We start from the raw sequence: 23,394 nt of genomic DNA on the forward strand, positions 1-23,394 counted from the left end.
AGTTTGTGAAAAACTGGTTCCGAAAATCCTCTCTCAGAAAAAAGGTTGGAAGAACATTTGCTCTGATGTCGTGGTACGACTCAACACGCTCAAGCATCGAATGGTGATGTTTTCATCCTCTCGCATTACTGCCTGTCTCCACCTACAAACTGCTGGAGCTCTGAACGAATCCAGAATCTTCCCCAGTCAATGGCGCGTCTTCCAGAAGCAGCCGTTTCTACACGCCTAAACTCATTTCCTTAACTGAAAATTCTTATCTATTACTGAAACTGAAATCATGCGTAATGTACATACTGAATGTTGCTTTTCTGAAAAAGCGGCTCGAATCCAGTTATCCCGGCAACTACAAAGGCCGAGTGACAACCAACACCGCTATAAGCAGCTGTTTGTCCTCTTAAACGGATAGTAGAACTACACCTTGTGTGTGTGTGTGTGTAAGGTGTGAAAACTCGTTTTAATTTGATACATAGTGAACCGCAACGATTGTCGCCATTTCATTTCAAGCACGTATTTCATTTGGTTTAAATCCTATCTTAATGTTACTAATTCTAGTTGGAAAGTTTTGTTTTAATTAAGAAAAGAAGTTTTGTTTTAATTCAGAAAAGAAGTCTCACAACTTTAAAGGGTCGCATAGTTTCAATCTTTGTTCGACTTTTATTGGCTTAAAGTCATTTAATCAAAGTTCAAGGTACCTGATACCTAAAGACCAATACTTCCTTCAGTTTTGTTTATAAATTTCTTTAAGTAAGACGCGATTGTTTTGGCAAACATTAATCAGATTCATGAAACAATAAATTCAGTAACTGTGCTAAGCTGAACAAACACGTTGCCTTTCCCAAAATTCGTCCCTCCTGGATGTAGCGACCGTTTATAGGATGTAATAAATTGTATTTCAGAAGGATTGTTCACAAGATAAATCAGTACTGATCCTGGCGTTTGGTGTAGGTTCTCACTGCTCTTTAGTGGAAAGCATCATCTATCAAAATGGTAGATCGAGGTAAGAAGGCCGGTCGGAGTGGCCGATCGGTTCTAGGCGGTACAGTCTGGAACCGGGCGACCACTACGGTCGCAGGTTCGAATCCTGCCTCGGGCATGGATGTGTGTACTGTCTTTAGGTTAGTTAAGTGTAAGTAGTTCTAAGTTCTAGGGGACTGATGACCTTAGACGTTAAGTCCCATAGTGCTCAGAGCCATTTGAACCATTTGAGGTAAGAAGCTAAGTGCGGAACTGTGTTTCAAAATGAGGTCCTAGTTTGTCCATAAACGATTTGGACCAAGTAAGATTACCTGCTTAATTTCCAAAGAGGTACAAACGCGGTTAACTTTAGTAAGAATGTGGAGTTTAGCAAAATGTAGTGTTCAAAGTGACCATGTTGTTGGTTTAGTTGCGAGTCGAAAGTTACAGAAGATCGCCAAAGAGGCGGTAAGGTCACGCTGCTTTGCAGGCGCGACCAAACACTCTTTATAGGACGGTATATTTTGCGAATAGGAAACAGAATGACAGGGTCATTACAATCTGAAGCGAATATTACAGCCAGGATAAGGCTCCTATTCACAGTTGATCACACCTGCTCCAACAACAAGCCAGACACGGTTAGCCCACAGGCAGACCCTGTAAAACACAGGAAACTGAGTAAAGGAAGACAGATACAGAAGCACCGTCCATAAAGAAGAAACCCGCCTTACCACTCCCCCCCCCCCCAAAAAAAAGAAAAAGAACCTAAAGACTGACTTTCTGGAGCAGGAGTGGGAACGGCTCCAGCATTCCCTTCCATGTACCCGCTCGTACTGTCTGCAGACCTGAATTCACAGTCGCAGTCCTGACTTAGGTGCAATACTGATACGTTGAGCGCAGACTTCTATTTACACGGTCCAGTCACATTATTGTGACCACCACCAATTTTATCGCTATCGCTTGAGCCTTGTCGCGCAGTTACGCAGGGTCTCTCTTACGTGAGGAAGACATTTTTACCAGTTTAAATAAATTATTGTCTCTCACTGATGTATTCACGATAGTTAGGAAGTACTGTAGTCCGTAGCCGGCCATGAATCGGAGAGCATTTCCCACGCTGGCTGGCTAGGTGACGAAGTGACCATATGTCGCGCGTAGTGGGGTGGGGCTCGTCGCTGGACCCTAGCAACAAGTGTCAGCTTGGGAAATACATATGACGGGAAGTACCGCCATCTTGGCGCCAAAGTCACCGATTTTGTTTATTTATATTTAATAATTAAAGTCATTTATGACAACATGAATACTAGGAGGAGCCTCTGGATGTTTAAAACTATTCATCATAATTTTGCCTCGTTAAAATTCACACCCGTTCGTTAACAAATGCATTATCTTAGTAAGTACGAACCTGATCGGAAATCTACGAACTGTGACGAAACTAGTAAGAGATACAGACTGCGCGCCAAAGTCGACAGTCGGCTTTAAGAGCTCTTCCTGTCTTGTTCGATGGTAGCCATGCTCTCGGTTACGAGTAGTTTGAGACATGCGTGTTTTATTATTGATGTAATAGGAAAAAAAGTGATATTACGGCATTCTGAATGTTAATTTCGAGTAAATAGATACCCCGAAGTTGACCGACAGCAATTTCAGATAGTTAGCTTCCACCGACAGAGACATCCAGTGAAGAATCTGACGACATTTACGAGAGCTGCACCGCGCACAGGTAGGAGGGAATCCGACGCCACGACCCACCGAGGCGGATCAAGGAAGGTCCGACTTACACTCGCACATTCCGGGTGGAAATGCTGACCAGTCATACTGTACGTCACAAATACCACCCTCTACAGACTCGCGGCTAAGCTGAGTAATAACAGTATCAGTTTAGAAGCGAGGGGATCTTGCAAGGGTACGCCGTCGTTAATCAGATTTGGCGTGTTAATGTTTAAGGGGTGGCCAGATGCCCTTCCTGCCGCCACCCTGTAACCCCCCGGGACGGAAGTAGTGTACCCCATCTGTCTGCGTCGAGTGGAATCCATGGGATAGTGCGAATGGGTTCAGATGTCTGCGAGCCGTGAAACTGAGGCGGAACAGGGGGACCAGCCCTGTAGTCACCTAGTGGGATGTGGAAAACCGCCTAAAAACCACATCCAGGCTGGCCGGCACGTCGGCCCTCGTCGTTAATCCGCCGGGCGGATTCGATCCGGGGCCAGCGCGCCTCCCCGAGTCCAGGAAGCAGCGCGTTTGCGCTCTCGGCTACCCTGGCGGGTTGTGACCACCACCTATGTTCGATATTAATGTGCAGAAATGACTCACAGACGACAGATGGCAGCACTAACAATGGAGGATGTATAAAGCGTGTCAGGGGGACGCAGAAACCAGTGCAGTCATTGCCGTAATGAGGAAACGGAGCGATTTATCTGACTTCTAGAAGGGCATGATCATTGGCTTGTGAGTCAAGAGTGGGAGCATTTTCGAAACGGCTAAGACTGTTAACTGTTCCTGTGACACTGCGGTTAAAGTATATGGTGCATCGCAGAACCTGCGTCGAGGAAACTGTGGTGTACCGGCCATAGATAACAGGGGTGAACGACGGCTGCTCGCGGTTTTAGGCGCTCAGTCCGGAAATGCGAGACTGCTACGGTCGCAGGTTCGAATTCTGCCTCGGGCATGGATGTGTGTGATGTCCTTAGGTTAGTTAGGTTTAAGTAGTTCTAAGTTCTAGGGGACTGATGACCACAGATGTTAAGTCCCATAGTGCTCAGAGCCATTTTTGAACGACGGCTGCGGAGATGTGTACAGGCGGAAAGGCGTGCAACTGTTGAGAAACTCACCGCCAAGATGAACCAAGGGGCTGCCAACAGTGTCTCCTCGACTACCGTTCAGCGAGCGTTGCTGTGTATAGGCCGATCCCCTCTACAGAGCTAGGCACGGCAGCGGCAAGCGTTTTCCGCATTAATGCGGCGGCTCGCGGAATTGGCGTTCCCATTTGGAAGCGGCAGACGCTAGCGGTAGCCAATGACGGACAGCCACTGAGGTATGGGGCGGGACCCACTGCAACGCGTTTGATTAACTATACCGTGAACCTACGTGAAGGAAAGACGAAATTGGGTGAATACAGACCAATTTTTTATTTTCTTTACTATGTACAATTTGTACAGAAACCAGATGGCAGTTATGAGAGCCGAGGGACATGAAAGGGAAGCCGTGGTTGGAAAAGGAGTGAGACAGGGTTGTAGCCTCTCCCCGATGTTATTCAATCTGTATATTGAACAAGCAGTAAAGGAAACAAGAGAAAAATGCGGAGTAGGTATTAACATCCATGGAGAAGAAATAAAAACTTTGAGGTTCGCCGATGACATTGTAATTCTATCAGAGACAGCAATGGACTTGGAAGAGCAGTGAAACGGAATGGACAGTGTCTTGAAAGGAAGATATAAGATGAACATCAACAAAAGCAAAACGAGGATAATGGAATGTAGTCGAATTAAGTCGAGTGATGCTGCGGGAATTAGATTAGGAAATGAGACACTTAAAGTAGTAAAGATAATTTGCTGTTTGGGGAGCAAAATAACTGATGATGGTCGAAGTAGAGAGGATATAAAATGTACACTGGCAATGGCAAGGAAATCGTTTCTGAAGAAGAGAAATTTGTTAACATCGAGTATAGATTTAAGCGTCAGGAAGTCGTTTCTGAAAGTATTTGTATGGAGTGTAGCCATGTATGGAAGTGAAACATGGACGATAAATAGTTTGGACAAGAAGTGAATAGAAGCTTTCGAAATGTGGTGCTACAGAAGAATGCTGAAGATTAGATGGGTAGATCACATAACTAATGATGAAGTATTGTACAGAATTGGGGAGAAGAGGAGTTTGTGGCACAACTTGACAAGAAGAAGGGACCGGTTGGTAGGACATGTTCTGAGGCATCAAGGGATCACAAATTTAGCATTGGAGTGCAGCGTGGAGGGTAAAAATCGTAGAGGAAGACCAAGAGATGAATACACTAAGCATATTCAGAAGGATGTAGGTTGCAGTAAGTACTGGGAGATGAAGAAGCTTGCACCGGATAGGGTAGCATGGAGAGCTGCATCAAACCATTCTCAGGACTGAAGACCCCAACAACAATATCTACTCTTTCACGTATTTCATTACTCATGTTTCCTTAGTTTACCATAAACAGATTTCATGACTACCGTTCATGATTGTTCACTATCTCACTTAGAAAACCGATCGCCCTAGAACAGAAACTTATTGTTTCTTTCATAACAACTTTTAGAATTGGAAATTGAAGTACCTAAGAGCAGTTTACTGTAATGATAGTACATTACCTGTTATCTGATAGTCATTTATTTATAACTGAAAATTCCTGACAGTTGATCCTCAATATTTGTTATGTTAAGATCATGTATTTTAATCGCTCTGTGAGTTTTAGCTATCGAAACTACCAATGAAGTTATGTCACAACACTCAGCTCCATCGCTAAACTGCCATTAACGTTATCATTATCAAGATAGACATAACGCTAACACTCACGCCACAGTGATACAAATTTACATGCCTACCTGCACCACAGGTGATGAACAGATTGAAATAATTTACGATAAAAGCGATTATTTAGATAGTTAAGCGAGATAAAAATTTAAAACGTGATACGGTAGCTAATATAGAAAGAGAAAATAGTAAGAAAATATAGGCTTGGGGGAAGGGATGAAAGGGGAAGCCACCCGATAGAATTTCGCACAGACTGTAATGTAGTCATCTCCAAGACGTTGCTTAAGAATCATGAAAGAATAATACATAATAATACATATTTACAACAGAGTTTTCGAAACCATATTTTAAATTGTGGGACATTTCCCGGTGCAGACGCAGACCGACAATAATTTATTGGTTACGAACTGCAGTTTACAACTAAAGAGACAGTAAACGGTAGCAAATTAAGGACACAGAACTTGAATAAGTTAAGTCCCAGAGTTTCTCGATAATCTTAAGGGCACCGCAAGGCAACGACTGACAAACAGAGGAAGGAATCTACTACAATATGAATGGATATCTTTGAGTGATGAAGTGGTGAATGCGGCAGAGGATTTGAATGGGGAAAAAGGTACAATAGTAAATTTAACTGACAATAGGGGAAAATATAAAAATGCGGCAAATAAAGTAGACCATGGGGAATAGAGATGTCTAAAAACGACGTTGACAGACAGTCCAAAACCGCAACGCGATATTGCACTTGGGAAACATAGGTGCCGACATTAAATAAGAAAGAAGAAAGAAAACTTTGCTCAAAGGAGAAGCAACTGTCAAGAAATCATTTGGCAAGCCAGAACTAAGAAAATAAGAGAAGGCTAGAAAGTTGAAGGAATATGTAAAGAAGAGGGGGGAAGAAGTTATACAAGCTAACACAAGCACAATATTAGATTCCCGTGAAATGTCTGAACACGCAAGACAGTACTGATCACACCACATAGCTAAGTAGGCAGACTGAAGAAAGGCAAACCTGTGTTTATAGCATTTGCATGTTTAGAGAAAGGTTTTGACAATCTTAACTGAAAGCCATTCTTTGAAGCTCTGGAGGTATCAGTGATAAAAACTCAAGGACACAAGATTATCTGCAATTTGTACAGAAATCAAACTCCATTTCTAGAACTTCAGTGACTTGAAGGGGAAGCAGTAATTGAGAAGGCAGAAGCAGAAAGCATATAAAATGAAGATTGCCAATAGCAAGAAAAGAGTTTCTGAAAATGAAAATTCGTTCACATCGAATATAAATTTAAATGGTTGGATAGTATTTTACAAAGGTATTTGTGTGGAGTACAGCCTTGTATGTAAGTGAAACGTGGAATGTGAACAGTTCTGTCAGGAAGACAATAGAGGCTTTCAAAACGTAGTGATAAAGAATAACGCTGAAGATTAGACATGAAAATTGTCTAACTAAAGAAGATGTACTGAATTAAACAGAGGAGGAAGAAACTATGGCACAACTTGACTAAAAGAGGCGTTAGTTGACAGGCCATATTATGAGGCATCAAGGAATCGTCAGCTTGGTAATGGAGGCTACATTGTACAGAGAGTCCAAGGCCTGCCAACAGTATGTAGATTAGAATGGATGTAGAGTGCAGCAGTTACGTAGAGATGAAGAGGACTACACAGGATACACTACTGTGGAACAGTGTATCAACACAGAGACGATTTGTATTTCTTGTTTATGTAGCCCAACAGCAAATAACATCACCTTTCATCAGGTAGGTCAGTTGCGTTTTTATTGCCAGAATATTTGTTTAATATAGCCTCTAGCACATATACTTGTGATGTATTTGTGTATGCATCTGTATCACTCTCTGCGAACGGCTTTAAGTTACGGAAAAAATATAACTGGAATGCAGTTTCCTTATGGTGACTGTCAGCAAATGATAAAGTTGAATTACTGTTCTGGTCACTCTTCCATTTGTAGCATTTTCCAAAGGACATGTATTTCCTTCATGAAACAACAACCAATGACTGGTTACGTATTATCCACGCCTTTCGAATGCACTGGCAGTTCTCGAACAATGTAGAAATCATTGATCGGAAATGTATTGTAATTCAGTTATACATATGCTGCCATACGTTTTTTGTGCAGTGGAGGCTTTTCCGCTGACTTTAAATATCATACGACCATTCTCAGGCATATTAAAGGATGCACTAACGTCGTATGAAACTATTTTTAATTACCGTTTGTATCGGGGATATCAGGTTAATCAAAAAATAAATACGGCATTTTGGCAACCAAATATGGAGTCGGCAATTGGATTATAACGCCTAATGCGATAAGCAATTATTATGACTGGTCCTTCATAACTACTTGCAAGACTGTGATCAGTGGCACTTTATGGATACTGAAAAAGATTCACATAATATATTATTTGTTACTTTATGCCAAGATGTTTGACACAAAGATTCTATCAGGGACGTAAAATCTTTCGGTAAAAGAAATCGACTATCAAAGGTTATATATATCCTGCCTGTAAAGACTCTTTTAGCGATGCTGGAAAGAGTACTTGGCAATCTGGTGTTATTACATGTAATATAAAGTATTATAAACGTTGCAAATAAACAAAATGTCTTAAGGGAAAACGAAATAACTAACGAGAAATTTGTTTACGTGGCCGTCACCTGCAGCAAGCACAGAAAAGTTTTGTAAATAACGAACGCCATTTCCTTGCTGTGATGTATTTTATTTTTTCTAGACCCTTTCCGTCTTTTATTTTAAGGCATTTTCAGTGGAATTTTTGCGATATTTGTAGATTATGAAACAGTTCACGTCTGAGTTTTTACGCGAATAAGTGATTCTTACAGTTAATCGAGTATTTGGCTGGCATCTGCGTTTCCTCTGTTTGGTGTCAGGCTGTAGGTCGCACTATAACTTCATTTACGAGACAAAAGCTCATGTTCATATTACAAACTTTTTTCTTCACAGTTTTCATGTTCTTTGCGCTAATTGGTGTGGAGTAGAATTATTCCTCTGTCTCTAGTTGCAAGATATTTTACCAAACACCGATTTACAGTCGTAACTACTGTGTGTTCAATTTATGTCTCTTCTTATTTGGTTTGTTTATGTACATATTGCCAACCTAACGAAGCTGAAAGATAAAGCCTGATCATTCTGTTCCCTTTATATCTGTTATGTTTATGTGTGTGCGTGTAGGTAGTCAGGGTGAGTTGTAGAAAGTTGAATGTGAATGTAATATCTGTCAGAGCGTAGTTGAAAGCTTTCGTGTTCAGCTGATTCGAGTTTTGGTTTAAATATTTTGCGGAGGGGTTCATGTAAGAGTGAGGACAAAGGGGTTGGGGTGCTAGTATTGTGATAGTAATCATCTGTTGAAATATTATTCTACTATTTTATTTATTAAAATAAGCAGTGAGTTTACTTTTACATAAACCCCTCCACAAAACATTTAAACCCAAACTCAAATCACCTGAACACCAAAACTTTCGATCACTCTCTGACAACTATTGCATTCACTTTCAACTTTCTATAACTCGCACTGACTAGCTACACACGCATACATATATAAGGAGAACAGGAATAAACAGAAATTAGTTTTCAGAATATAATTCATTAGATTTGCAACATGTACACAAACAAACCAAACAGGAAGAGATATAAAGTGAAAACACTGTAGTTACGACTTTAAATCATACTTTTCGATAAATTTCTACAATTAGTGACAAAAGAATAATAGTACTCCACGCACATTAGCGCAAAGAATACGAAAATTGTGAAGAAGAAAAAAGAGGGAACATGAAAATGTTCTTATATTCCGTAAGCTAAGTTTTAATTCAACCTCCAGTATGTGACCAGGTGAGAGGAAACGCAGATGTCCGCCAAAAACTCGATTACCTGTAAGTAATCATTTACGTAAAAAAAAGATGTGAACTGTTTTATGATGTACAAATATTAACATCAAAACAAAATTGAGTCATTCTAGATTCCACCGAAGATGCCCGAAAGTAAAAGTCGAAACGCGTCTGGGGCAAATAAAGTACATTGCAGCAAGAAATAAGCGTTTGTTGCTTACAAAACGAAATAATCAATAGCTGTAGATACTTAGCAAATTATATACCAGCAAATTAGCTTCGGTTTAATTTCTGCAGATCTATATAGAATATTGTAAATATTAATATGTACCATGTAGCTGTAATTCTCATTTCAGATGCTATTAAATGCCGTTTAAAAAAATCATCGATCCATTCTGAAAAACTGTACTTACTTTCAGATCTCGAGAGATAAATAGATTTTGCATATCATGTGACTAAATATGACTCTTTACGAGCTATCATTTGCAAAAAAAAAAAAAAAAAATACACGCTTCGATTTCTTCGACCGTTTACGAAACTTGGGGCTGATACAACCACATGGTTTGTGACGAGCACGGCAAAGTATTGGTCGCATAGCGAGCGACCTACGCGCGGCTCGCCCGCCGACATGTCGTTCAATATCTCGAGAACGATGATAGCTATCATTCTGCTCTCAACTTTAAAAACAATTTTGGAATGTTGGCTAAATTTCATACGCAGTAATGTATTACCTAAAATGAACTTAAGGAAAAGTCCACGCAATGCGTTTTTACCTCTGCACACTCAATAAAATTTCGTGTAATGGTTTACATAAAAGTGGGGACGACTGAAGAACGGGATACAACCCGTCGGCTTTGACCTATGACGTCAGAATTTGCCAGAGATGATTTGTTACACAGATTTCAAAATGTTCAAATGGCTCTTAGCACTATGGGACTTAACATCTGTGGTCATTAGTCCCCTAGAACTTAGAACTACTTAAATCTAACTAACCTAAGGACATCACACACATCCATGCCCGAGGCAGGACTCGAACCTGCGACCGTAGCGGTCACGCGGTTCCAGACTGAAGCGCCTAGAAACGCACGGCCACACCGGCCGGCTACACAGATTTAATAGCTGAGAGGAGTGCTCATAAACAAAGGAATGCAGAAGAGAAAACATATGGTAGACATATTAGACTGTGGTAGACATATATCACGGCCAGTACTATTTCGACCATAATGTTAAGGATATCGTTTGTTTGAGTCCTAGGACTTCTGTAAAAAATTAAGGGAAAAAAAGGGATAGAAGTAGCGGTAGCATAGAATACCTCACTTGACATATATAAACGATTTGTATCTCGAACTTCAGTCGAACTGTATAGGTTAACTGCAGTACGGGAAGCAAATTTAACGTACGTCGATTTCTTCGGTTTCGTCAGCATTAGTATCCTTCGAAATATAAAGGTCAACTGAAGTACGGGATACAAATTTTACAAGAGTTGTTTCTTTCGCCTCCGCTGCCACTAACAGTCTGTTCTTACAGAGATAGTATTACTAGCGAAGACGGAAAGATCGACATACATAATATTTGTAACCCATACTTCAGTTGAACTATATAGTTCAACTGAAATCGATGTACGTTACATTGGCAACCTGTACCTCACTTCAACTATGCCAAGGCGAAAGAAGACGACACATAAAACTTGTATGCGGTACTTCAGTTGACCTATATACGTCACCTTAAGTATGGGGCACAATTTTTTTACCTTCGATACTAATAGTGTCGACTGAAAGTTATCATAGTCTTGCTAGCGACGACAAGAAAAACAACACCAGCGAAATTTGTATCCCATTCTTTAGTCGAGCTGTATAGGTCAACTGAAGAACAGAATGCTAATACTAGCGAATGGCAAATAACGGCATTTATAACATGCGTATTCTGTACTTCAATTGACCTATATAGGTCAATTGAAGAATAGGATCTAATGCTACCGAAGGCGAAAAATAGCACCATACATAATATTTGTATCCTGCTCTTCAGTTGCCCTATATAGGTAAATCACATCAATGTTACAAATAGTCCCCCCCATGAACCATGGACCTTGCCGTTGGTGGGGAGGCTTGCGTGCCTCAGCGATACAGATGGCCGTACCGTAGGTGCAACCACAATGGAGGGGTATCTGTTGAGAGGCCAGACAAACATGTGGTTCCTGAAGAGGGGCAGCAGCCTTTTCAGTAGTTGCAGGGGCAACAGTCTGGAAGATTGACTGATCTGGCCTTGTAACATTAACCAAAACGGCCTTGCAGTGCTGGTACTGCGAACGGCTGAAAGCAAGGGGAAACTACGGCCGTAATTTTTCCCGAGGACATGCAGCTTTACTGTATGATTAAATGATGATGGCGTCATCTTGGGTAAAATATTCCGGAGGTAAAAAAGTCCCCCATTCGGATCTCCGGGCAGGGACTACTCAGGAGGACGTCGTTATCAGGAGAAAGAAAACAGGCATTCTACGGATCGGCGTGGAATGTCAGATCCCTTAATCGGGCAGGTAGGTTAGAAAATTTAAAAAGGGAAAGTTCGGTGGCAGGAGGAACAAGACTTTTGGTCAGGTGATTACAGGGTTATAAATACATAATCAAATAGGGGTAATGCAGGAGTAGGTTTAATAATGAATAAAAAAATAGGAGTGCGGGCTAGCTACTACAAACAGCATAGTGAACACATTATTGTGGCCAAGATAGACACAAAGCCCATGCCTACTACAGTAGTACAAGTTTATATGCCAACTAGCTCTGCAGATGACGAAGAAATTGATGAAATGTATGACGAGATAAAAGAAATTATTCAGGTAGTGAAGGGAGACGAAAATTTAATAGTCATGGGTGACTGGAATTCGTCAGTAGGAAAAGGGAGAGAAGGAAACATAGTAGGTGAATATGGATTGGGGGGAAGAAATGAAAGAGGAAGCCGCCTTGTAGAATTTTGCACAGAGCATAACTTAATCATAGCTAACACTTGGTTCAAGAATCATGAAAGAAGGTTGTATACCTGGAAGAATCCTGGGGATACTAAAAGGTATCAGATAGATTATATAATGGTAAGACAGAGATTTAGGAACCAGGTTTTAAATTGTAAGACATTTCCAGGGGCAGATGTGGATTCTGACCACAATCTATTGGTTATGAACTGCAGATTGAAACTGAAGAAACTGCAAAAAGGTGGGAATTTAAGGAGATGGGACCTGGATAAACTGAAAAAACCAGAGGTTGTAGAGACTTTCACGGAGAGCATAAGGGAACAATTGACAGGAATGGGGGAAAGAAATACAGTAGAAGGAGAATGGGTAGCTCTGAGGGATGAAGTACTGAAGGCAGCAGACGATCAAGTAGGTAAAAAGACGAGGGCTAATAGAAATCCTTGGATAACAGAAGAAATATTGAATTTAATTGATGAAAGGAGAAAATATAAAAATGCAGTAAATGAAGCAGGCAAAAAGGAATACAAACGTCTCAAAAATGATATCGACAGGAAGTGCAAAATGGCTAAGCAGGGGTGGCTAGAGGACAAATGTAAGGATGTAGAGGCTTGTCTCACTAGGGGTAAGATAGATACTGCCTACAGGAAAATTAAAGAGACCTTTGGAGAGAAGAGAACCACTTGTATGAATATCAAGAGCTCAGATGGCAACCCAGTTCTAAGCAAAGAAGGGAAGGCAGAAAGGTGGAAGGAGTATATAGAGGGTTTATACAAGGGCGATGTACTTGAGGACAATATTATGGAAATGGAAGAGGATGTAGATGAAGACGAAATGGGAGATACGATACTGCGTTAAGAGTTGGACAGAGCACTGAAAGACCTGAGTCGAAACAAGGCCCCGGGAGTAGACAACATTCCATTAGAACTACTGATGGCCTTGGGAGAGCCAGTCATGACAAAACTCTACCATCTGGTGAGCAAGATGTATGAGACAGGCGAAATACCCACAGACTTCAAGAAGAATATAATAATTCCAATCCCAAAGAAGGCAGGTGTTGACAGATGTGAAAATTACCGAACTATCAGTTTAATAAGTCACAGCTGCAAAATACTAACGCGAATTCTTTAAGGACGAATGGAAAAACTGGTCGAAGCGGACCTCGGGGAAGATCAGTTTGGATTCCGTAGAAATGTTGGAACACGTGAGGCAATACCAACCTTACGACTTATCTTAGAAGAAAGATTAAGAAAAGGCAAACCTACGTTTCTAGCATTTGTAGACTTAGAGAAAGCTTTTGACAACGTTAACTGGAATACTCTCTTTCAAATTCTGAAGGTGGCAGGGGTAAAATACAGGGAGCGAAAGGCTATTTACAATTTGTACAGAAACCAGATGGCAGTTATAAGAGTCGAGGGGCATGAAAGGGAAGCAGTGGTTGGGAAAGGAGTGAGACAGGGTTGTAGCCTCTCCCCGATGTTATTCAATCTGTATATTGAGCAAGCAGTAAAGGAAACAAAAGAAAAATTCGGAGTAGGTATTAAAATTCATGGAGAAGAAGTAAAAACTTTGAGGTTCGCCGATGACATTGTAATTCTGTCAGAGACAGCAAAGGACTTGGAAGAGCAGTTGAACGGAATGGACAGTGTCTTGAAAGGAGGATATAAGATGAACATCAACAAAAGCAAAACGAGGATAATGGAATGTAGTCAAATTAAATCGGGTGATGCTGAGGGGATTAGATTAGGAAATGAGACACTTAAAGTAGTAAAGGAGTTTTGCTATTTAGGGAGTAAAATAACTAATGGTGGTCGAAGTAGAGAGGATATAAAATGTAGACTGGCAATGGCAAGGAAATCGTTTCTGAAGAAGAGATATTTGTTAAGATCGAGTATAGATTTAAGTGTCAGGAAGTCGTTTCAGAAAGTATTTGTATGGAGTGTAGCCACGTATGGAAGTGAAACATGGACGATAACCAGTTTGGACAAGAAGAGAATAGAAGCTTTCGAAATGTGGTGCTACAGAAGAATGCTGAAGATAAGGTGGGTAGATCACGTAACTAATGAGGAGGTATTGAATAGGATTGGGGAGAGGAGAAGTTTGTGGCACAACTTGACTAAAAGTAGGGATCGGTTGGTAGGACATGTTTTGAGGCATCAAGGGATCACAAATTTAGCTTTGGAGGGCAGCGTGGAGGGTAAAAATCGTAGAGGGAGACCAAGGGATCAATACACTAAGCAGATTCAGAAGGATGTAGGTTGCAGTAGGTACTGGGAGATGAAGAAGCTTGCACAGGATAGAGTAGCATGGAGAGCTGCATCAAACCAGTCTCAGAACTGAAGAACACAACAACAACAACATATAGGTAAATCACATCAATGTTACAAATATCGCTTTTTCCGTCTAGCTAGCACCAGTATCCCGTACTTCAGTTGACCTACACACGTGAACTGAAGTACGGGATACAAATTTTACGTATGTTGGTCTTTTCACCTTTAGTATAGACTCGAAAAAATCATAGTAATACTAGTGCTGGGAAAGGGAAAAAGAGCAACAGCTGCAAAATTTGTATTCCTTACTACAGCTGATATACCCATACGTAACGCAAAACAGTGTAATAAAACAATGAAATCTACCAAAACAGACAAATTCAGTACAACAACAAAAAAGTAACAAAAAATTTACCACGCGCAAACTCTTCCACAAAAAACCGAAGCTCGCCTGAAAAGACATCTACAAAAATCACATACCCCCATACACAAGAAACACAACATTACGTAAAAACACACATACACTCATACATACACAGACACACACATTCACATCAACGACATGAAGTAAAAAACAAAAAAACACACACAGAAGAATATTACGTAATATGGGAAAATGAAGAATGACGGATCATCTCCAAAAAATCCAAATCAATATTTTAACCATCTCGACAAACCCCACCCTTCTCCTTAATTATCAGTTACCCCCACCCCCATCCCAATCTGAAATTAACTAAGAAATTATGGACAATACATTTGCCCAACGCGCTGGAGGAAAACACTTAAAAGGGTACACTACACCTCCATGAATATTCATCTAAATGACTCTGAAGTGTCGAAATTCGTCGTTTCCCCCTCTCTACAACAGAGTATATGGCTGACCAATAACCTTCTATACTATGGGTACAAGCCCCAGTCGATGAAGATCGAATTCAGTATTATGATTGACAACAAGACGCTGAAAATCCCTATTCCCCAAATCCCTATATGAAGAATAACCAACAGAAATAACTACGGAACCCTCTGCAACATAATCGTCAATCAATTTCACCAAAACTTTCTTCGTTCAACTAGGAACTACGTTCAAAACTACATCGTCACATTCTGGACCTGAAATTACAGCACCCCCCCCCCCCCCAAACCCATAATCCTACCGCAGGTTCCCCCCTGGGATACTTGGTTTTGCCAAAATGAGATTCATCGATTTCGACTATAACACCCGGCCCTCCCAAAGGCCGCCTATACTTTATATATTCTCCACAAACTTCCCTACAAAACAAGTACCAGTCTACAACGTTACGCTCACTCACACGACATTCATGCACACACAGCCGCACAGGATACCTCCAACACCAACAATATGTAATTTTTATGATATCCCTCAAGGCCAGGTTCGATTTCTCAAACCAGGTTTCCTCGTCTAATTGAGCGCCATAGCCGATCATTGCTACACGTCCATAAGAATAAATGGTCAGTGCGATGAGCAGACACACTTATCAGGTGCATATGTTTGCCACACTCACGACATCGAAAGTAATCAGCAAGAAGACCATACATTTGTAAAAATCGAATGGCTGCCATCATGTCTACGCCCATACCCTCCTTTAAGTCTTATATATTCATGGGAATAGATAAATCCATACCTACAAACAAAAATGAAAAACTAAAAATTCTTCTGAATGAAAAACTATTCATCCAAATTATTTCAAACTCACTAAGAATGAAATTAAGTGCCGAATGAATTGGAAAGAACCAATTATTTAAATCAATGCAAACGAAAAAAAAAAAAAACATACACAATGTCTAGCGCCGTCTTTTAAAACCACATTCAGTTTTTTTTTTCAATTTACAATGATGGCGCTTATCCACAACAGACAACCCATTTATAATCTATGGCTCGAAAGTAAACACATAATATCTATGAGTAACCTATTACGTCATTGGTCAAAGGCGACGGGTTGTGTCCCATTCTTCAGTTCACCCTAAAAGTGACACAGCAAGTATAACCACGACGAATAACAAAAAGTAATTCAGTCCTTCATCGAGCAAAGATATCAAGCTGTAAGATGCAGAAGAATCAAATTTTTTCAACAAATTAGTTTCTTTGAAATCGGATGAGAAGTATTTCATAGCTGTCGCCGCGCCCACGCCAGAGCTTCGGTGAAAGTTCGTGTAGCCCAGGGTTCCGTACCTGACGTCACGCTCAGCGCGTTCTGTGATTGGGGGCGCGGACCTGCAGCGCGGCACGCAGCAGCAGCAGCCGTTCGACACGGGCAAACCGAGTTGCCATGGCAAAGAAGGCCCTGCCGTGCGGTTTTGCCATGCGGCAACACAAGTGGAAACCGGCCTTGGGCCTCCACGGCATGCGCGTGGTTCATGCACCCATGCTGACTGTCATTATCGGCGACGAAGGCCGGTATTTGCACGCCAATAGCGCAAGTGGACGTCCACAGAGTGCGGACAGGTGGCCTTTTCAGAAGACAGATGGCTTCTGACGTGCACGGCGTGAAATGTTTGAAAGCAAAAGCCCTTCAACAATAGTGGGAAGGGTCCAAGACAGAGGAGGGAGGGTTATGGTCTGGGGAATGTTTTGGTGGCATTCCCTGGGTGATTTCGTCATTCTGGTAGGCACAGTGGATCAATATAAGCATGCAGGTATCCTGCATGCAGTTTGTTTTCTCGGCACGACGGCATCTTACAACAGGACAATTGAATGTGTCACAGCTCGCAGTACACGTGCGTGGTTCGAAGCGCACCAGGACAAGTTTACCGCGCTCCCCTGGCTACGTAACCTCCCAGATTCAAACCCAATCGAGTATCTGTGGGACCACCTCGATCGGGCTGTTCGCGCCACGGATCCTCAACTGAGGAAGCCAGCGCAGCTGGCCATGGCAGTGGAGGGGGCAAAGCACCACGCCTCTGTCGGTACCTTCCGGAACCCTACTGACTCTCCCCCCACACATCTCGCAGTGGTATATGCTGCAAAAGGTAGTTATTGAGGCTTTTGATGGTTGCATTAATGTGACTGGGCAGTGTATATCGTATCAATTGTTTCATCACCATAGTTGCGAGATTATGTTGCTGTTATAGTTCTTGAACCTCTTTTGCGGCCCGCATGGTTAGCCGTGCTTCTTAACGCGACTGCATCCAGGATGAGGTGGATTGGTCCACCTCCTCCCGGATCCCCCGGATCGAATCCGCCCGGCGGGTTAACAATGAGGTGTCGGTTTGCTAGCCAGCCTGGAAGTGTTATTTTTTTGCGGTTTTTCACATCCCACTGGGTGAATACTGGGCTGGTTTCCATGTTCTGCCTCAGATACACGCTATGCAAACACTTAAAAACACCTTCTCGCACTTACACACAGAACTTACACCATGCATAGATGAAACAGGTGCACTGTTTGTGCCCTGGGAGAAGGGAAGGAGGGGGGGTGTATATACTGATGAGTTCCTCTGTTTGGTCTTCTTAATTACTCAGCCATCCATCAATTCCATGACACATGAACTTCTCAATTTTTGGATAAATGCTAATGTAAACAAATTATTATACAGGGTGTCCCAGGAAGAATGGTCAGCATTCAGGGAAATGACAGGAACAGTCATTCAAAGCAAAAAAGCACAGTAAATATGGGCTCTAAAATGCACACCCTAAGAACTATGAACATGTGTTCATTTTCACTGCTTTGAAACACATCTCTTCTACTGAACAAGTGCCCACAGCTCCTAAGGTATGCATTTTAGAGACCATGTTTACTAGAGAATTTTTTCTCGTTTTGCTTCATACTGTCTCTTCCCAAAATATGGAAACCAAGAGCTTGCCGTAGAGATCTGCTTTGTAGTATCGAAGATGAAGAAGTCTTCATAGCTCTTGAGATATGCATTTTAGAGCCCACGTTTACTGGACTGTTTTTCTTCGAATGATCGTTCCTGTTATAACCTGAATATTGACCATTCATCCTGGGACATCGTGTATGAAAACAATACATATATTCTATTGCTATTATCATTAAAATCCAAGGCATCCGTGGTACATCAGAAGCAATGGGGAAAGCAAATTACCTCCCCTCCAGAACCCAACCCTGGATCTGCGCCTGTGTGAGAAGCTGGACAGTCTCCTCCAGCCGTGACTCCTGTGAATTTGGAGCAGACAGGTATTTACTGTATAACGCGGCGCCAGTGCTGGAATTAACGCTACGACCTCTGGCACGCGTCCAGACACACAAACATGCCCTGTGCAAACAAACATCGGGATTTACGTCCCCCTCGGGACAAACAACCAGTTCACACCGTAAAGAAAGCACAGCGCATCCATTATAACAAACGAACTTCGGACAGCGAAGTAATGTATAACCGGACAGCTCGTCCTAATTACTGGGAAGCGAAACTAACACAACGTACGAGCATGCTGAACTAATAGGATTCGTTACGAGAAAGGTGGGCGGAGAGTGAGCTACTGCGACCAGCTCACTTATGGTGTTCTTCTCATCAGAATCAATAGCCAACCAACGGCAACAATAACGGTTCACGTACATATACCGACTTCAAACTCGGAAGACGAAAGTGAGAGAAAGTCTGGTACAGTTCCATGAAAGACTGGAACATTTTTGTTGTGCCTTCGTGGTTGGTATGCTTGTTTATTCCGACTATCGTTGAAACAATTTCAACGATGTATGACGTAAGTTCATTGTTGACAGTCGTATGCATTGATCTTGCGTCGACTGCGATTGAAAAATGAGAAAACCGAATTTCGTGCCGTTGCTAAACATTTTCATTTAAAGGGTTGGACTGCCGCACTGCTGAAAACAGAAATGGATGAAGTTCAAGAGGACTCTGCCCCATCATTGATGATCATTAACTTTTGGCATAATGAATCTGAAAGTGGTCGGGCCATCCATCCAGTTGAGGTCACTACAACGGAAAATAAACGATTTGGTAATGCAATACCACCGAATAAAAATTTGTGAGATTGGCGAAACTGTAGGCATCGCAACTGAGCGAGTATATAATGTCCTGCACGGAGAATTGGCTTCGAAGAAGCTGTGCGCGAGGCGTGCTCACAATCGACCAAACGTGCATCCGGTACAAAATGTCAACCCATCGTCTGGCGACGTTTCAGGGGATATTGTATGTCCTATGCCGCCAAAGTTAAATTATCGAATTTTGTGACCCTTTATCTTGGAAACTTTTTAAGACACCAACTTACAATTTTACATAACTATTGAATGAACCTTTCTACACTCCTGGAAATGGAAAAAAGAACACATTGACACCGGTGTGTCAGACCCACCATACTTGCTCCGGACACTGCGAGAGGGCTGTACAAGCAATGATCACACGCACGGCACAGCGGACACACCAGGAACCGCGGTGTTGGCCGTCGAATGGCGCTAGCTGCGCAGCATTTGTGCACCGCCGCCGTCAGTGTCAGCCAGTTTGCCGTGGCATACGGAGCTCCATCGCAGTCTTTAACACTGGTAGCACGCCGCGACAGTGTGGACGTGAACCGTATGTGCAGTTGACGGACTTTGAGCGAGGGCGTATAGTGGGCACGAGGGAGGCCGGGTGGACGTACCGCCGAATTGCTCAACACGTGGGGCGTGAGGTCTCCACAGTACATCGATGTTGTCGCCAGTGGTCGGCGGAAGGTGCACGTGCCCGTCGACCTGGGACCGGACCGCAGCGACGCACGGATGCACGCCAAGACCGTAGGATCCTACGCAGTGCCGTAGGGGACCGCACCGCCACTTCCCAGCAAATTAGGGACACTGTTGCTCCTGGGGTATCGGCGAGGACCATTCGCAACCGTCTCCATGAAGCTGGGCTACGGTCCCGCACACCGTTAGGCCGTCTTCCGCTCACGCCCCAACATCGTGCAGCCCGCCTCCAGTGGTGTCGCGACAGGCGTGAATGGAGGGACGAATGGAGACGTGTTGTCTTCAGCGATGAGAGTCGCTTCTGCCTTGGTGCCAATGGTGGTCGTATGCGTGTTTGGCGCCGTGCAGGTGAGCGCCACAATCAGGACTGCATACGACCGAGGCACACAGGGCCAACACCAGGCATCATGGTGTGGGGAGCGATCTCCTACACTGGCCGTACACCACTGGTGATCGTCGAGGGGACACTGAATAGTGCACGGTACATCCAAACCGTCATCGAACCCATCGTTCTACCATTCCTAGACCGGCAAGGGAACTTGCTGTTCCAACAGGACAATGCACGTCCGCATGTATCCCGTGCCACCCAACGTGCTCTAGAAGGTGTAAGTCAACTACCCTGACCAGCAAGATCTCCGGATCTGTACCCCATTGAGCATGTTGGGGACTGGATGAAGCGTCGTCTCACGCGGTCTGCACGTCCAGCACGAACGCTGGTCCAACTGAGGCGCCAGGTGGAAATGGCATGGCAAGCCGTTCCACAGGACTACATCCAGCATCTCTACGATCGTCTCCATGGGAGAATAGCAGCCTGTATTGCTGCGAAAGGTGGATATACACTGTACTAGTGCCGACATTGTGCATGCTCTGTTGCCTGTGTCTATGTGCCTGTGGTTCTGTCAGTGTGATCATGTGATGTATCTGACCCCAGGAATGTGTCAATAAAGTTTCCCCTTCCTGGGACAATGAATTCACGGTGTTCTTATTTCAATTTCCAGGAGTGTATATACACTGAACTGGAATTATTACTAAAATTGTATTGTGGGGAATGTTATCTCTTTTTTTCAAACACTCCATTTTTGACAGAATTTTGTAAATAAATGAACATAAAAAGAAAACAACTCAGGATATTTTAATTATTCTAGCTCCGTATGTGTTGAATCTCACACCTGGCTTGCTGAGAAAATTTCATGTCTCTACTATCAGTACTTTTTTTTTTTAGCAAACGGATCATTTATTGCAAAATACGTAGTTCAGAGATATTGAGATTTAAAAATTTTTTTACTACAAATTCTTATAAAGACTTACATTTCTGCGTCTTTTATGCACTAGAATTGCCCTGGCCCATAGTCTGTGTCTTCTTCAGTGTCACAACAGCCCAGTGCTTGCCACCTCCTTTCCTTTCTTGCTTCTTTCGTCATTTGCTGAGCAGCTAACTCTGCTTCACATACACGAAGCTCATCCAGTTCCCGCAGTCCTTTAGCTGTGTTCTGTCCAAATCTTACCCCTAACTTCTCCAGAACCTTAAGTCTTTCATAGCTCCCACCATTAAAAGTTATTACAGCATCAGACACTACTAACTTTAAGAGTCATAAGGCCAACAAATAAATTTTTAGGCAAGCGGCACCGCACAACATTATTGAAGGACTCATTCACATTCTGGGTCTTCCCATGTAAACACTTCTTTAGTAGCTCAGGATTTGCCAAATCTCTGTAAATAGGTTTGATTGCTTAAATTGCTACCAAAGGAAGAGAATGTTTATGTGTAAATTCATGCAGGGTGCCAGAAAATTCAGCTTGCCTATATTTACACCAAGTGTTTCGTGGAGGTGGACACAGAGCATGACATGGCTTTTCATAGGTTGATATTCGATGAAAGAAAGTGATCCACATACCTCTTTTCATCTTCTCTAAATTGCCACAATTACTTTTACGCTTAGCCATTTATAGCAATAGCTATTAGCATCAAAAGCAATAGAAGTTAGCTTACTACAAAAATAGCCGATAATCACACTAGTATCAGAAAAAAGGACTGATTTGTTTATTCGTAATGCCAACTTCTGAGACGTAGCAGTAGGAACAAAGCAAAGTAATTCACAGCCTTCTAGACTGTGTAGTTAGTTCCCAAGATATGACTGCTCAACTGTGGCAGTATATGCGTAGCTGCGAAATTTGACAGTCACACATCAGCATTCAAAATATTGTTTGAAGGTCCCACAAGTGTCTGATTTTAATGTATTATATACCAAAATATTCAGGAAAGTCCAAAGTACTTTATGCAGTAGAAAACATAAAATGTCAAATTTCAACGAATTTCACATACAATGTCTCCTTAATCGCAATTCGCAAGAATTTTTGCGCCGATTTTGACTGTTGACGGATCGTGGATCCAGTATTACACACCAGAGTCGAAACGTCAATCTAAACAATGGACCAACGTTCGTGAAAGTGCACCGAAGAAGGCAAAGACCATTTTGTCAGCTGATTATGTGATGGCCGCTGTTTTCTGCGATTCCCAAGGTATAATCCTCATAGATTACTTGTAAAGAGGCAGAACCATATCTGGACCCTATTATACTTCATAGATGGATCGTTTGTAACTTGCTATGGCCGAAAAAAGACCAAGGTTGACATGCAAAAAAGTGCTCTTCCACCAGGAAAATGCACCATCCCACACATGAGCAACAACAATGCCGAAAATGCATGAATTTGGCTTTGAATTGGTTGCTCATCCACCCTATTCACCAGATTTAGCCTCAAGTAACTTCTTTCTGTTCGTTAACTTGGAACTTAAGTTTGCTGGGAAGAAATTTTCATGAAATGAGGATGTGATAGTTGCCATCAACGAGTATTTTGCAGAGTTTGACAGAATATATTTTTTCCGATGAGATGAAAAAGCTGGAGGATCACTGGACAATGTGTATATCCCCCCAAAGGAGACTATATCGAGAAGTACGGTGAGTTGTTTACGAAACAAACATTTTTTCTTGCTTTATTAACAGACTTATCAAGTCACCCTGGTATATGAAGATATTGGACGGATAATTTAGTATGTAAAATGAAATGATAATCTTATAATCATGGGAGATTGGCACGCAGTTGTAAGGCAAGAAACAGAAGAAAGAGCTACGGGAGATTTTGAGTTTGGTAGTAGAAACGCGAGAGGAGAAAGACTAATTCAGTTCTGCAATAAATTTCAAATACCAATAGCGAATGCATTGTT

Source organism: Schistocerca americana, chromosome 8 (assembly GCF_021461395.2).
Source record: "Schistocerca americana isolate TAMUIC-IGC-003095 chromosome 8, iqSchAmer2.1, whole genome shotgun sequence".
Taxonomy (NCBI): Eukaryota; Metazoa; Arthropoda; class Insecta; order Orthoptera; family Acrididae; genus Schistocerca; species Schistocerca americana.